Source organism: Ochotona curzoniae, unplaced genomic scaffold (genome assembly GCF_017591425.1).
Source record: "Ochotona curzoniae isolate NIBS_2020 unplaced genomic scaffold, NIBS_Ocur_1.0 scaffold_4812, whole genome shotgun sequence".
Lineage (NCBI taxonomy): Eukaryota > Metazoa > Chordata > Mammalia > Lagomorpha > Ochotonidae > Ochotona > Ochotona curzoniae.
In genome coordinates this window covers 3,653,984-3,672,074 of record NW_024467124.1, presented here as the reverse complement: position 1 = coordinate 3,672,074, position 18,091 = coordinate 3,653,984, and the positions used below count along the sequence as shown (strand labels likewise).

The window sequence follows — 18,091 nt, the reverse complement described above, 5'->3', positions numbered from 1 at the left end:
CAGCTCAATCATTTTGAGACTTAAGGGCATATAGCTCATGCAGTGATAGCAGTGTTCTTCACCTCTGTAAGTTTCTTAAAACTACATTAAAAAGATCTATTTGTTTCTTTGAAAAGCAGAGTTATAGAGGGAGATCTTCAATCTGCTGGTTTACTCCCCAAATGACTGCAGTGGCCAGAGATGGGTTATGCTGAAGTCAGGAGAAGAAACTCCATTCTGGTCTCCCACATGGGGCAGGACCCAAGTGCCTGAGCCAGCTTGCCTTGCTTTCCCACGGGCATTAGCAGGAAGCTGAATCAGAAGTGGAACAACAGGACTGAATCAGCTTTCACAGGTGATATCAGTACTGTAGGCATCTACCACAACACCGTTCTCAAAAACTACACTTTGGAATGAGTCAAAAACGCCTTCATGTATATGGATCAGGTCTTCCATATTCTTTTTTTAAAAAGATTTATTTATTTTTATTGAAAAATATAGTATACAGAGAGGAGGAGAGACAGAGAGGAAGAGCTTCCATCTGATGATTCACTCCCCAAGTGACTGCAACGACCAGAGCTGTGCTGATCTGAAGTCAGGAGCCAGGAGCTTCTTCTGGGTCTCCCACACTGATACAGGGTCCCAAGGCATTGGAGTGTGTGTCCTCGGTTGCTTTCCCAAGCCACAATCAAGGAGGTAGATGGCATCGGGGCTGCCAGGATTGGAACCGGTACCCATATGGGATCTCAGTGAATTCAAAGTGAGGACTTCAGCCTCTAGGCGACCGTGCCTGGCCCAGGCCTACCTTATTCTTATGACTCTTCTCCTTGATGGCCAATGAGCAGAGGATAGGAAAACTACAGGCAACTATCTGAGGGTCGAAGAGAAGCACTGGCCCTCCCAAGCCAGGCTTTCCTCCTTCCTGACAGCCAGAAGGGAGTGCATTTCTCAGCCCTGTTGCTTAACCCATCCGACACATTGGCCCTAGCAACTGAAATGTTCCCTTCTGCTTTGTGCGAGGCTCAGAGATTGAAAGGTGAGGCCAAACTCTGAAGAAGTAGAGTGTAACCATTGTTTTGTTGATATGGCTGACCAGTTTCACCCCCAGTATGGTGCAGAGCTCAAATTGCTCTTTATCTCCCAGTATGCATTGTCATTCCTTTGTTTTCTGCATGCCAGTCTGATTATTTTAGAGTCTGAGATGCCTTTTATTAGACTGTTCAGAAGCTCCCGATTAACTCTAGTTGGTCATACTCCTTCTGACTGACCACACTGAGTCTTGAAGTAAAAGGTGTGACATCAGGAGTAGAGTGAGAGTTCTTGAGCAAATCTGCAGCACTCAGGAAGGCTTGAAGCCTGCAACAAGTTCCCAGTGCTTGGGACTTCTCCAGATGCGTTCAGGTGGTCTCTTGGGAAAAGATCACTGTAGCATCTTGGAGCTCTCAAGTTTACTTTGAGACTTCTCGTTCAAGACCTAGTGACTAGAGAGATTTGAAGGAAATGAAGGCCATGGAGTATCAATTTGCCAGGCTACCTAAAGTGAGTTAAGCAACTGGTTTATTACATCACAAAAGGGAATGGCCTTTGCGTTCCTCGGAAATCTAATTTGTCCAGTAACAAATCCTCTCAGAAAAATGACAACTTGTGCTCAAAATGTCACAAGACTAGCTGCCCAATATCCTCAAATTAAATCATGTATTCAGTAATATGGGCTGTCACCCAGAGGTTACAGTCCAAAGAAAAATATCAAATTATGCAAGATTTTATCTGTAGTACACATGTCAAGCTCAAAAGGAAATCATATTAAAGTAAAAAAAAAAAAGTAGAAGACATTTGAGGGCTTTTCCAGACCCTTGAAATGGCAAACTGCTTCTTACATTCAGGTTAGCATTCCCAAATGTCTCTAAGCTTGATGCCAGAGGCGATAGTACAACTACTCCATTCAAAGTCTAGCTCAGAACAAGTTATACTTTGTAATGACAGGTGTAAGTGAAAAATGTCATGTTAGATGGAGGATCATTGTCAGGTGGAAGAACTCCCTTCGCCGCCTCCTTTGCTCCAGCCCTCCACGAAAAGAATAAGGAGAGTACTTTCGATGAAGAATCTGGCACAGGAAATGTAAATGGCTCACAGGAATCCAAACTTGAGTAAGAAATGCAATCACTTCTTTGTGCGGGTGTCACTCAGAATCCACCTGGTTGGATTCTACTAACTAGGAATGGAAAATATCATCTGAACTGAACATTTTTTCCGAGTGTTGTTCCCTAAAAATTATAGTATAACAACTATTTATGTTCCATTTACATTGTCATAGGTGGTACAAATAATCCAGAGATATTTTAAAGTATTCAGGAGGATGGGCCCAGTGCGATGTGTAGTGGCTAAAGTCCTCGCCTTGAACTCTCTGGGATCCCATATGGGCGCTGATTCTAATCCAGGCAACCCCACTTCCCATCCAGCTCCCTTCTTGTGGCCTGGGAAAGTAGTCGAGGATGGCCCAAAGCCTTGGGAACCTGCATCCATGTGGGAGATCAAGAAGAGACTGGGCTCCTGGCTTCAGATTTGCTCAGCTCTGGCCGCTGTGGCCGCTTGGGGAGTGAACCATCAGATGGAAGATCTTCCTCTCTGTCTCTCTTCCTCTCTGTATATCTGACTTTCCAATAAAAATAAATGAACTTAAAAAAATGTTTTCAGGAGGATATGCATAGGATATGCAAATATTAAGCCATTTTACATATGAGACCTAAACATTCATGAATTTTTGTATAAGAAGGGTTTCAGAACCAGTCACCTGTGGGTATTTCAGAGATGATCATTCAATGATTATTTGTATGTGGTCCAAGGATAGGGTGTGTTTATATGGGGGTCTTATCCTTTGGAATTATAACAGGAAAATGAGACAAACCATGCACATTGGTCAACAGAAAAGACTACAAAACGTAGTAAAATTATACTAGAAATCACTTCCACATTACAAATCTCTTCAACTATATTCTGTTTTTCTAAAAATTGTTATTCTATTTATTTAAGAAGTAGAGAGAGTTCCCCTTTGTGGGTATACCCCCCATTGTCCTCAATAGCTAGGACTGGGCTCTGGACAGTCAGAAGTCAGGCACTCAACCCAGGATTCTAAGACAGAGTCAGGAGCCCAGTTACCAAAAATCACTACTGCATCCCAGGTTTGCCAGTGAGAAAAAGTCAGGAGCTGTGCAGCAGCAAACTCAGGCATTCTGACAAGGGCCACTGTCACCTTGAATGGTAGACTGAATGCCCACTTGTGTCTGATTTCTATGACATGGCAGTACTATAAGCATGAAAGTTAGCTGAGGGAGTGAACTACTCCCTGAATAAAATGTTTTAAAACAGCAGGTAATTTGATTGCAATACTAACAATAAATCATCCAAAAATAAATTAACACTGAATTTATAATAACATCAAAAAGAATTAAAAATCAACTTGAGGCAGAATAAGGCAGAAGACTTTCACAGTGAAAACTACAAAATTTGTTATTCGCTATGTACTTGTAGAATAAATGAGTAAATGATTTTTTTCCCAATAGTACCTAGCCCGGTGTCTAGTTCATAATAGATACTCAATAATTGTTGACATGATTATGTATTTAAAATAAAATTGATGTTAATCAAGTTCTACATTTATATACAAGATAAGACTCTCCCTCATATCTCAGAGAATGTATTTTTAATTTTACTTCCAATGCCATTCATTTCAGAATGAACAATTTGTTTTTGAAAATAAAAAAGATATTTTGATCAAGCTAGGGACCACCTCAATTCTAAGATATATCTTGATGACAGAAATTCTAGGAATATTAACAATTTCATATCTTAGACATTGTTTATAATATATATATATGTAATAGAATCTTCTGTATAATTTATGTCTTTTTTCATGGAAATCTTGAATTGAAAATAATACTTGGGCCTGGTGCTGTGACTTGATGAGCTAATCCTCCATTCACAAGTGTTGGCATCCCATATGTGTTCCAGTTCATGTCCCAGCTGCTCCACTTCCCATCTAGCTCCTTGCTTGTGGCCCGGGAAAGTAGTAAAAGACAGCCCAAAGCCTTGGGACTCTGTACCCATCTGGGAAATCTGGAGGAAGTTCCTGGCTCCTGGCTTTGGATAAGCTCAGCGCCAACCTTTGTGGCCATTTGGGAGCGAACCAGAGGATGGAAGATCTTTTTATATGTCTCTCCTTCTTTCTGTAGATCTGCCTTTCCAATAAAAATATAAATATTTAAACAAATAAAAATGCTAATGGATGTTGGTTTAATTTTTCATACAGTGGTCAAACAAACATTTTTTTAATAGAAAAATGAGGATGGTAGAATGGCTGCTGTGGTGTAGAAGGTTGACCCATCTCCCATTGCTATCCTGGCTGCTCCATTTCTGATCCAGATCCTTGCTGACATGCCTGGGAAACCAGTAAAAGGCGGTTGAAATGCTTGACCCCTGCCACATGGAAGATGCTCCTGGCTCCTGGCTTTAGATTGGCACAGTTTTGGCCATTACCAGAGCCTGGGGAGTGAACAAGTAGATGGGAGATCTCTTTGCCTCTCTCTCCTTCTCTCTATAAATCTGCCTTTCCAATAAAAATAAATAAATCTGAAAAAAAAGATGAAAAAAAGTTGTTCTAGCGCAAACATTGTGAGTATATGGTCAGTAGTGATGTGGTTACCAGTAAAGTTCATTGGAAATGTAGAAGTGTGAAGTTCTGACTCTATTTTCTGTATTCAATCGCCAATTGGGAATACTTTTTTATTTTAAAAAGTTTTTTAAGAGCATTATTCAAATTTCAAATATATTTACCCATTGGAACGATACTTACAAATAAAAGTGTTATATGCCTAGACTATTCCACATTAGTTACAAATGTTAGTTACCATTTTGGATTAGATAGGCTTTTGTGAACCTAACCCTGCCTTGTTAGAGTGCTATGATGAGAAGATCACTAACAAACTCAGTTTGGAAGCCAGGAGCCACCCTCCGCCCTCTTGTGTCTTTCCCATTGCCGTAACAAGAGGAAAGCAAGTCTAGAGGAAGAGTACAGTTCCTGTTTCATCTTCATCACTTTAACAGCCAAGTGGCCTTGTAAATTTGCTCTTACCTTCCAACCTTCAGTGTTGTACTATCTGTAGGAACACTGGGCCTGGCACAATGGCTCCATGGGCTCATGTTCCACCTCTGAACACTGGTATCCCAAAGCCAGTTCACGTCCCGGTTGTTTCACTTCCCTTCCAGCTCCCTTTATGGCCTGGAAAAGAAGCAGAGAATGGCCCAAGTTCTTTGGACCCTGCATCTGCGTAGGAGACCCGAGGAGGCTTCCAGCTTCAGATCAGTTCAGCTCTGGCCATTGTGAAGATGGACCTCATCGGTTCTCTAAATGAGCTATTACAAGTAAAGTTTATAGCTATATTGTCTAATTTAGGAGCTGCTGCACTCATATGGCTAACCTCATTTAAATGACCTAAGGATAAATACAATTTAAATGTATTGTCCCAGTTACAGGTGCTATGTGTCAGTGCACAGTAACTACCTGTGGTGGTGGCTACTCTACTGCACAGCTCAGGTGTAAGATATTTCCATCACTGCAGAAAGCTCGAAGGGACGTGACTGCACCACAGCCCTCTTGCCCTTGTTAACCGCTCGTTGTGGTGCGATCACCACATACATAACTTCCATGTTCATAGCAACACCATGATAGTGATGCTGTCATTTCTCAGAAGTGCTCTATGGGAAAGGGCATTTAGATCTCAGAGATGCATAAGGTGGAGAATGCAGGTGTAGGCTGGATGGTGGTGTAGGACACATGTTCAGGTTAGCAAAGCTAATAATGAAGGGAAAGTCCAGAAAAGAACAGATGTGTATTGAAAAAGATCATTTGGAAGACTTGTGGGCCAAAGCAGGAATTTAAAATGGATGTAAAAGCAAATGCATAAGGCTCCTATTATAATTGAGAAGGCGGAAAGGACTGGTTTTGCACAAATAGGAATCTTAGGCAGAGCAAGTAGACTAAATAATTTTATTTTGTATGGAAAGTAAATAAAAGGAGATGGCTTCAATTTGTGGATGAGAAACTTTGCTGATGAATGGGCATGAGCACATTGAGAATGAAATAATAGCTAGTTGTAAATACTCATTTATAGTACAATAATCCTGTAAAATGAGAGCCATTTTATATCATAGAGTACAAAAAAGTGTACTGTTTGAAAATGCAGGGAATAGAGTTTAAAATTTTACTGATACTCTATTTATACCTTCTCCACCACTGTGTCTATTTTGGATTCCCTTACCCCCTGATGGCCCATGATTCTATGACTGAGTAGAACAGCCATTTGCAAAATGTGTTGCACAGATGCAGGAAGGCACCCCAGCAAGAACTTACGGATCCACCTACTCTGCTCTCTCCCACTACTGATGTTCTTTACCCCTTACACCAGGTTGACTTGTATATTGATGGTGAAAAATTGGTATTGAGTATGATGGTGAACTCTGTAGAACAAATTGAAGCAATGAGAAAAATCATTGTGTTTAATGATGCAATGGGCTTCATACTTTTTTAAAGTGTCAGTTTCACTAGGCATGCCTTTAATGAAGCCATAAAAATTACTGTTGTCATATGCTGCTTACTAAGTGGATAGGTTCTGAGAAATGTGCCTTTAGGCAACTTGTAACTATGCAAACATCATGCCTTGTCCTTACACAAATCTAGATGGTTTCAGCCAGTCACACGCAGCTTCTGTCAATGTAATGTACCACACGAGGAGACCTGAAAAACTTCACAGAAAATTTGTATTGAAAGGTAAGTTTACTTTGAGTCAAAAAATTGAATTCCTTACGTATTTTAAATACTCGCTTTCTATGAAGCTTTAAAGCGCCTTCTTGTATGCATGAATTATTTTATAGTAAACCTTATAAAAAAAGTAAGTAGAAGGAATTCACTCTAATGATAAAAAGTGTAGCACAGTAAGGACAAACCTCAGTGAGATGGTCACTTATTTTCAGTGTCAAGCATTAAGTACTGTACATAGTTGTACATGTTATGCCTATATGTGAGTAGTGTGTTTACACCAACATCACCACAAACATGTGAGTTGTGCATTGTGCAATGATGTCAGCATGGCTATGATGTCATCAAATAATAGGAAGCTATCATTTGCACTCTAATCCATGGGCCCACCATCATATATGCAATCCATCATTTACTGAAATGCATTGTGTAGCTGTAATTCTATTTTTATCCTGATTTTGGTCATTTAAAACGTACTTTGGTTGTGAAATGGTAAGTGCCTATAAATGAACTGCTGCATAGAAGAACACCTGTTAGATCATTTAATTTGTCAGCTGCAAACTGGTTTATTTTATGATATGTCATAACAATAGGCTATCTGTGTGTACTCTCCTGCCCTTTCTCCCTTCCTCTTGGAATAATGCAGTGAGAGCCCTCTTCAGCTGTGGGACCCTGACCCTGCACTCCCAGCCTCCAGAGGTAAAAGAAATAATACACACACGCACAGACATAAATTACCTCTGCCAAACACTCTGCATAGCAGCCCAGAGTGGGCTAAGACACAGTGTGAGAATTCGTATACTTTAACATATTGCTACAGAATGAGTGCAAAGCACACATGAAAATTCGGCTGTTTCTCTATTAAGCAAGATACTGGATTTTCCAAATGTGAAAACAGAACTGCTGCTCTCACAAAGCTTATCTGTTTTGAAAAACAGAACTAGTTTAATTGTGAAAATGTTTATACTAATATATGATGTATTGGGTTTTTTAAATAAGCAAATGCCTGATGCTGTAAATATTGATGGATACAAGGACATAAGACACATTTCTTAGAGTCTTCAACTGTTTCGACAGCGTGATAACATCCTAAACTCAATATGGCTGAGAACTACTGGCTTAGGACAGAGACAGAAATGATTGCAGTACCATGGACAGCTCCAACAGCTGCTGCAGGGGACTAGTTGTGAAAGATTTGATACAATACAGAATTGCAGAATTCCATATATTCACTCCTCAAATATAACAGCATCCCAAGACATGAAAAATGTGTAGAGAGTTTTAGAAAAACATGTCAGAACTGAACATAGTGAACATTTATTGCTATTGATCTGTTCCTTAAGAGTACATTGAAAGAAACATTTATTCAGAATATCCCATTAAAATGTTCTAAAATAAACTGCCAGAATGACATATATTATGTGCGAACACATTATATTGTTCAGCAGTATGAATAAAACATTAGAACTTTTTGTTAAAAAAAGCATAGTCACTTGGAAGGCAGTTTTACAGAAATATATTAGAATTCCGTGAGTAAATGAACTAATTGCTCTTTAGCTGCTGTGAAGTGTTTCCAGGGCTTGTTTTCTTATTATCTAAACTCTTCTATTTTTTCTTTAAACTTTTTAATCCTGTCATCTTGTAAGCATGTGAAATAAAACATGAACAGTGATTTGTCAAGGCAGTTGTTAAATAAGAGGAAGAAGTCAGACATCATAATACAGACATCTAAAAATAGCCCCTGAAGTGAACCTTGCTCCCAAATCTGCAGGTTGCTAACAGTGTGCCATTATCTCTAGATTAGAATATGTTTTGTGATCCTTCTGCTTCTATTTTTAAAAGCAACCATATTCCACAGTAATAAAAAGCACGAAGTATTTTAAATATTTTCTCTCAACTTACTTTCAGGTGCATGCAAAACTATATGCTGAAATTTCAGCACCCCCCCCCCAGGGAATGGTGTCAGGAGGCAGGATCCTTGGGGTGATTAGGTCATTAGTGGGAATTTTGGCCTTATCGATGTTAGTGGTGACCTTTGGATGTCACAGAAACATCTCGTCCCTTCTGCCAAGTGAAACAGTTGAATAATAGAAGAATAATACATGGATGTAACTGAAGTCTCACACTTTAAGCTTGAGGCTGGTTGGAATTTAGCTGAAGAGGATCTCAATTCTTGTGATTTGAAGTCACTGCATAAGCTGTACAGATTAGAGCTGCCTAAATTTTCGCAAATATTTATTGAACTAAGAGTCACAGGACTGAGGAATTTTGGAATTGGTTAGATACCATTCCTGACTGCTAGAAATGGAGTCTGGAAGGAAAGACGTGGCCATACTTTCAGTATGATATTGCATGTCTATCAGGAGAGGACTGCGCATGATTAGCCATGGACACTTGCCCATGGTGCCTGGGCTGATCTCTGAAGAATAATGGAAAGTCGCTAACACTTTGAAGAAAAGTTCTTGAGTAAGATACAAGTTCCATGGGAATTGGACATTCTCTAATTGCTGTTGATCATGGCTAAATCATTGGCACTTTTAGCATAACTTGACAAATAATAAAAAACTAGTAATATTTTTTGTATGAAAGAATAAATGAATAAGATTTAAAATGATAGACATAAAAAGCTCAATGTGATTTAAAACTCCATTAGCATTATCGCAAGAGTTTAAAAAATGCATTTGTCAATGTGATAGTGATGGAGTATTTAAATGTAATATCAGCTGCCTTATAGATTTTCAATGACGGCAAAATCAATGGCTTATAAATTTTTATTACCTGTTTTTTTAAGAAAGATTTTTTAAAAAGATTTATTTCATTTATTTAAGATGCAGAATGACAGAGAGAGAGAGAACTCATCTTTTTATCTGCTGTCTCACTCCTCAAATGGCTGCAACAATGAGGACTAAGTCAAGCTGAAGCCCGGAGTCGAGAACTCGAGCTGCATGCCCTATGTGGGTGGCACATGCCAGGCCCAGCACTTGCACAATCCTCTGCTGCTTTTCCAGGCACAACACTGCAGTGCCGGATTGGAAGTAGAGCAACCGAGGGCTTGACGCTGCACTACAATATGGAATGTTGTCACCAATGACAAGGGCTTTACCTGCATCACTGTTCCTGACCCCCTACTCTCTCAAATCAGTTCTCATTTGAAGAAATCGCCATTAAAATGTATCACTCAGGGTTAACGTGACACTATTTCAAGCAATAAAACAGACATTTTAAATGTTCACAGAAAGAACTATGTCAAGTCCATCGCCTAACACTTGAAAAGACTTATTTAAAATATATAATACACCACGATACATGGACCTTTAATTTAATCATAAATATATATAAAGTTTGTTCACAGCCCAGATATCTTAAAATGTATCCATTTTACCTCTTGATGTCATCAAAATTATGGCATGCTGTGTGTGCACTAACTTAGGTGACTCACCATAAAAAGATGTCCCAAGTGTGGATATGGGCATTGCTTTAAGGGACAGAGACATGATGTGTCTGTATGCTGGGCATGGAGTGACTTGGGAAGACTTGAGCATTGAAACCGAAGGGGAGAGCAAGTATTGACTATGAAAGCCACAGGAAAGAATTTGGGCTTTGTGGGGCTAGACTATGTTGGGCAATTACTCTTTCTACAATAATTGACCACATTGAAGGGATTTCAGAGGCCAACTGATACACCAATGTCCTATCTTGGCCATTATTTCCATAGACTATAGTTTTCTACCCTTTTCCTTTTAGATTCAAATCCTGAATCACTTCTGGCTCCCAACTATACCATATCACTTTCCACATGAAAATGAACTGATGGACAAGCAAGGATATATATTCAAAGTGTCCTGGAACTGAGCAGCCACGGTGCCTTTTCTGAGTTCGAAGACACCAAAGCAGCCCCGAGGCTAACATGAACTGACGATTAGAATGTTGAGATCCATGACTGATGGTGTCTTTCTGCATCCTGACACAGCCATGAAACTGACCACACGCCCGGAGTGATGGTGCAGATCTGACTCTTAAAACACAGCACCCAAATGAGGTTAGCAAAAAAGTTAACCTTAACAGCATCCTGGGTGGAGCAGTGGGACCTTCTGCCAGACTTGCACATGGGATCCTCATGTTTAGTCAGGAAGCAGCTAGATAATTGTCCCTCCAATTCCACATGTCTTCTATGATTTAGCTGTTCAATACTTTCGCACAATTTCTCTGGATCAAAAATCGACAGCACAGTGCCACATAAAGTCATGCCTCCTGGCGAAACCATTGGCAGCAGCATGAAATGATACTGGAAATATAGTTCTGTCTACAAGATGGCTGTAGATGCACTGCAAAGTGAAATGCTATACAAATCTAGTAGCATTTAAATTTAGAATGTGTCTGATATGTGTGGGCTAAACCTGAGTTGGACTAAGGAGGACCCAGTGTTTAGTCTTTTCTTTGAACCATAAGGCTTTCCCTCACGGTTTGGTTCACCTTACCTACGTAAAGTAAGGATTACCTTTCATATATGTGTATATGCACATGTATATGTATACTTGTATATTATATATATTTGTACTTTAACAGTGTCATAGTCTTCGCTTGTACATGAACCCATATTCTTAAAGATGCTTACAGCAGGCAACACAAAATTCTGCAGATATAAGGTAGGTTGACAGCAAGGAAGAGACCTCTTCCCATCCTGTTCAGTGGACACAGAAGAAAAAAAAAAAAAAAGAAAAGAAATTGACACATTTGTCCCACCCACCTTCCTCCAGATCTCAACCCTCACTGCCCTAGTTGGAGACCCACAGGGGTGTTCATCCCTCTCAATTATGTAAACAACATTAAAAACAAAATTAAAATTAAAAGGGCTTCCTCACCTGATAGATTTGAAAGGAAGGACGTGAAGTAACTTGCTCAATGTTGATATGTGAGTAAGTGACTGTGCCTGCGAAGTGTTCTCAGAGGAACAATGGAACACGCCAAAGGGGATGGTGAGGACATCAAAGGAAAGACTGTTTCCAGCTAGGACTAAGGAAATCAGCTAGGGTGCAGAGCCTGCATCCTGGAGGGTGGTGATCCTGGAAGTGGCTGTAGCTGTAGGCTGAGAGGTAAAATGAGCAAATAGGATAGGGCGTGTGTGTGTGTGTGTGTGTGTATGCATTTCGGGGGCTAAAAGTCTCTGCTCCTTGTGAATAGCCCTGGAAGAGACATTAACATTTTTCTTTTTCATCTCTAAAAGGGCTGAAGGCAGGTGTTTACTCTTTGTAACATATACAGCCTGTCAAAAAATCCTGCAGGAGGCAGCCTGGGCACAGCAGGCCTTTCACAGACTATTGCGCAGGCATGACAGCTGGAGATTAGTCATGAGTTCTTAAATAGCATCATTTACTGTCAGTCCTTAATTAATGAGTACCCGACTGACCAGTGCTTTCAATCACATCTCTCTCTCCCCTTCATGTTGCACTCATCACCGTTTTATCTTTAGGGGAACTCAAGAAAACAAGCTAGTCTCAGATTTATTTATTTATTTTTTATGTCCTGTGCACTCACTGCTGCAAGCTCAAGGTCATTTTCTGGACTTTTCCTGTGGAACTTGACTCCGCTTCCAGCCTGCGATCCACCGTTTGTGCTCTCCTGACACACTTGCTTTCAGGGGTCTCCAGAGGGACACACTGTGCTCCTTTGGCTCCTTCCTGTCACCATTTGCCCCCTGGCTCCCAAGGTGTCCAGACTCCTCCAGGGCTGATCATCCCCCACACCAACAGGAACATCTCTCCTTCTCCACAAGGGACGAGGCGGCAGCCTGAGAAATAATTCCTGCACTTTTCTAAAAGCCGCACTTTCCCTGGTTCCTTCCATGGGGATGTCTGAGACCGTCTTCAAGGCTGAGGGTCGCTTCACCTACTCTGAAATCTGCCTGAGAACATCCCAGTTAGTGCCAGTGCCAGCCAAGATTCGGCCAGTTCCCGTGCATGTTCCTGAAGATCTGGGCAGACAAGAGGCTGTGTTGTGCTCCGGACAGGCTACTCTTATTTATTTAGTTTTCAAGAAATTCCTCTTCACTATGCCCTGAGTTCTTAAAGCTCAAAGTACTCAGTGGTTGCACACGAACGTCACTTTATAACAATTCACTCTCATCACAGAGTCACATGGCAAACAGGCAGTTATATGTCATTTATTCCAGAGCGCCTTTCAAGCTCCGTGTGCATCCACCTCTCTCACCTTCTGGATCCACAACACCATGAGGCATGGAGAGATCTTACATGAACACAATGCATGGCATTGCCAGTCTGTTCTGAAAATTGTTTTTTTACATTTATTTATTTGCTAATTTATTTGAAAGGCAGAGTTATAGAAAGAGGAGAGAGGAAGAGAGAGAGACAGAATGAATCTTCCACTTGTTGGTTCACTCCTCCAGTGGCTGCACTGCCTGGCGAAGAGCCAGGAGTCCAGAGCTACTTTGTGTCTCCTTGATGCATGCGGAGGCCCAAGTCTTTGGGCTGTCTTCCATCACATTGCCAGCCTCATTGGTAGAGAGCTGTATTGAAAGCGAAGTAACTGGGACTTGAGCTGGTGCCCATATGGGATGCTGGCATCACAGGCAGAGGCTTAATCTGCTTTGCCACAACAGCTCCCCCCACCACACCTACCTTTTAAAACTATTTTTATCCCAGAACTTTCCAGAACACTCGGTGAGCAGCGGTGGAGTGGCGGCTGTCAAGGCTGTGCAAGGTCTGTGCTCCTTCCCGTTTCCCGCACACCGGCCTCAGCTCACTCACTCACTCAGCTCGCTGTAGCAAATGGTGCAAGAAACCACTTACTACAATGTTTTGGGAGTCAAACGCAGTGCCACCCAGCAAGAATTGAAAAGACTTACAGGAAACTGGCCTTGCAGTAACACCCTGATAAGAATCCAGATGAAGGAGAAAAGTTCAAACAGATTTCTCAAGCTTACAAATTTCTTTCTGATGCAAAGAAAAGGGAATTATAGGACGAAGGAGGAGAGCAGGCAATTAAGGAAGGTGGGTTCTGCTCCCCTATGGACATCTTTGATATGTTTTTTTGGGGGGGTGTGGGAGGAGGAAGGATGCAGAGAGAATGGAGTGGTAAAAATACTGCACATCAACTCTGAATAACCTTAGGAGACTTATATAATGATGCAACAAGAAAGCTGGCTCTGCAGAAGAACGTGGTTTGTGACAGATGTGAAGGCCAAGAAGGTATGAAAGGAGCATTAGAGTGCTGGCCCAACTGCCAAGGGCCTGGAGTACAAGCCCGAATTCAACAGATAGAACCTGGATTGGTTCAACAAATTCAGTCTGTATGCATGGAGTGCCAGGGCCAAGGGTAACGCATCACTCCTAAAGACAGATGTAAAAGCTGCCAAGGAAGGAAACAGTTCAAGAGAAGAAAATTCTAGAATTTCACACTAGCAAAGGCATGAAGGATGGCCAAAAGATAACATTCCCTGGCGAAGGAGACCAAGAACGAGGATTGGAGCCAGGAGATGCTATGATTGTGTTAGATCAGAAGGACCATGCCATTTTCACTCGACGAGGAGAAGACCTTTTCATGTGTTTGGACATAAAACTGGTTGAAGCATTGTGTGGCTTCCAAAAGCCAATTTGCGCTTTTGACAATTGAACCGCAGTCATCACCTCTCACCCAGGTCAGATTGTCAAGCATGGAGATATCAAGTGTGTGCTAGATGGAGGCATGCCAATTTACTGTAGACCTTATGAAAAGGGCCACCTAATCATTGAATTTACAGTGAACCTTCCCGAGAATGGCACTCTCTCTCCTGATAAACTTTCTTTGCCTGGAAAAACTTGTCTCTGAGAGGAAGGCTGTAGAAGAGACTGATGAGATGGGTCAGGTAGAACTCATGGACTTTGATCCACATCAGAAGAGATAGCGCCATTATAATGGGGTCTATGGGCATCACCCCAGAGGGGTGTCCAATGTCAAACCTCCTCATGGGCCAGTGGCTATGTCGCTGCTGGCATCGTATATGAAGTAGCAGATGAATGAATGAAGGACTATAACCATAATATATCACTACTTGCTATTGATTTTAATATCCAGCTATAGTAGTCTTGTAAAACTTAAGACTAAACGGAAATAGAAAAGCTCTGACTTTGCTCTATATGTATGATGACATCGGTGTGCAAGGTCAAGTTTAATACCTGTAAAAGCTTAATTTTAAAAGTTCCCCTAGCGCTTGTCAGCCATAGGTTGTGATTGATTTCATCTGTCTACATGGACAAGCTTAGACTGAATTGCTAGGTGTATGTGTTGGCTTCCATGTTTGACCCTTCAGTGTGAAGATTATGGAATTAAAATTATTTGACTGGCAATCAGAAAAAACAATTTGTAGACAAGTGTTGGTCTGTCCAGTTATTTGTATTAAGTGGATTCATTGTGATGTCTCAGAGCTATTCTGTTGCATCGACTTAATTGAAGATGGCGTATTATGCAATCTAGCCTGTGAAACCACTGTCTAAGAAGGGGTTTCTAATATGCTGCTTTTGAGGGCTTGTACTTCTAGAATTGCATTCCCTTCTTTGCAATCTTTTTAAAAATACATACAAATGTATCTATAATTTATATACGTATAAAACATTGTGCTGGCAAGGTCTCTCTTTGGACCATGATAAGCCCCTTAGTATTGACTTCTAGAGTTGGATAACTTAGAAATCAAAAAACCTTTATGTGAAAATAATCTGCATATATAATATAGGAAGGTATTCCTTAGGTATGTTACAGACTTACTTCAAACCATTTATGCTCCAAAGTAATTGTCACTTTGGTAGTTTAGCAAATTGGGAGTAGCTTTAAATTGTATGTTGAAGTCATGTTCACATGCTTAAAATCTGGATAGCAGAATTTAAACATTTCTTGAAATGTATGACTGCCTCCTTAATATACTGATTAATATACTGATACAACTCCAAAAAATATTTTTTCATCTGAAATGAAGAGAAGGGGAGGGAGAAACTGAATGAGAGAGAGCTTCTGTCCATTGGTTCACTCCTCAAATGCCTGCCAAGGCTGCACCATGCCAAGGACAGAGCCTAGAACTGTATCCGAGTCTCCCACATGGGTGTCGGGGAATCAGGTACTTGAACCATTGTCTGCTATCTCCCAGGTGCTCACTAACAGGAAGTTGGATGGGAAGTTGAGTAGCTGGGACTCAAGACTGGCACTTGGAGGCCCCGTGGACTGCAAGCACTCCAGGCAACTCCAATCCGGCATCGACAGCCTGTAACTCATGAGAGCTCATGCATGAAATCCATAAGCCAAATTAATCAGACAGCTCTTTCTTAAGCTTTGCTGGTAATGGAGAGAATTTAATCAAAAGATTTCAATTTAACTCTCAGTGTGACCTTTTCAAATGGTTCTATTTTTCTCTTGTACTGGAAGAAACTGCTCTTCTATTTTTAAACTGTATTTACATATGAAGACATTATCACAGATGTTACATAAATCTAGCATTACAGATCTAGGCAAACTACTGCTGAAGAAGCCAGGAGCCAGAAACTTCACCCTAGTCACTGGAGTGTCAAGTCCAGAACTGTGAACCACGTTTGGGTAAGATGTCACTTTTTCCTGCAAATCCTGTTCCCCGCCCACATACCCCCACAATTAGAGTCTGGTCAGCATTGCATGCTGTTTTTTTTTTTTTTAATTGCAAAACCAGATATATAGAGAGGAGGAGAGACAGAGAGGAAGATCCTCCATCCGATGATTCACTCCCCAAGTGAGTGCATCGGCCGGTGCTGTGCTGATCCAAAGCCAGGAACCAGGAGCTTCCTCCAGGTCTCCCACGTGGGTGCAGGTTCCCAAGGCTTTGGGCCGTCCTCGACTGCTTTCCCAGGCCACAGGCAGGGAGCTGGATTGGAAGTGGAGCTGCTGGCATTAGAACCAGCGCCGATATGGGATCCCGGCCCATTCAAGACAGGGACCTTAACCGTTAGGCCACCACGCTGGTCCTGCATGATGTTTTGTGATCAATTCCAATGTCATATCTGTCTCATTGCTATGGTTTATATGCCCCTCCAAAACTTAAGTTGAAATGTAATTGCTGTTTTGATGATAGTTGGAAGTAGGGTCTTTGTTGGATAATTATGCACACTTTTTAGACTATTTAAAAAATTTTATTTACTTGAAAGGCAGAGTGATATACGCATGCACACACACAACAGAGCGAGCGAGCGAGAGAAAGCATTCATCCACTGATTTACTCCCAAAATAGTTGGAATGACCCAGTTTGGAACAGGCTGAAGCCAGATCCTGAAACGGCCTCCGGGTCTCCCACATGAATGGCAGAGACACAAGTATTTGGACATCTTCTGCTGTCTTCTGAAGCACATTAGCAAGGGTATAGGTCAGAATTGGATCATGTGTGACTCAAACTAGTGCTCATATGGGATGTTTAAATCACAGGTTGCAGCTTAACTCGCTGTGCCACACAACTGATCCCAGAGGTAGGATCATTACAAGGTGGTTAGATTACAAGGACCCTACCATCATGAGAACAATGTGTGTTTTTTTTTAATAAAAAAAAATCATCTGAAAGATATAGGGAAAGAAAGAAAAGAAATGGTTGTGGTGAGGGGGCAGTGTCTTCCATCTGGTTTACCCCCTAAATGTCCAGGGGTCAGGACCTCCATCCTGGCCTGCCACACGGCTGACAGGGACCCAAGTACTCGAGCCATCATTTGTTCAATTCCCAGTGAGTTAGCCTGGAGCTCAAGTACACTAGACTTGAACTGGAACTCTGGTATCAGATTGCCGGCACCCCATGGCTGGCTTCCCGTGATAGGATTACTGCTGCTGTGGGGGGAGTGAGGTCCCAGCAGATGAAAGCCTGCTCCTGCCCTCTTGCACATCTCATACCTTTCCACCTTCTGCTAGGGGACAGTGCAGCAGCAAGACCCTCACCAGATGCTGGCGCCCAGCTTTGCACATCGCAACCTACAGATCGATAAACACCTGTTGCTCCCAATCTCCGCAGTCCCCGTTCCTCTGTTACAAGCACAGCAAACAGACAAGGACACACATCAGGAGGGACACCTTCTCCCCAGGCCCTGATTTTCACTCCACTGTTATATCTCCCATCGCGTCATATTTCCTAGTGATTATTTCGTCCACACAGGTGATTCTTGATGAAGAGCTTCATGAGGGTCCCCGATGGATCCCTCTGCAGTGTATTTAGCTGAAGGCTTTGGGAAAGGCCCATTTTGGTGATTACAATGAAGGCAGATGCCCTCTTACAGCATCATTATGTCTTTCTGTTAATGGTGCCTCACTGGC

The 18,091-nt window shown here is 41.6% G+C and overlaps 1 pseudogene; it reads left to right on the top strand.

Moving 5' to 3' along the window:
* The first annotated feature begins 13,244 nt into the window (after nt 1–13,244).
* LOC121149896 lies at nt 13,245–14,892 on the top strand (annotated as a pseudogene).
* The last annotated feature ends 3,199 nt before the right edge of the window (nt 14,893–18,091 follow it).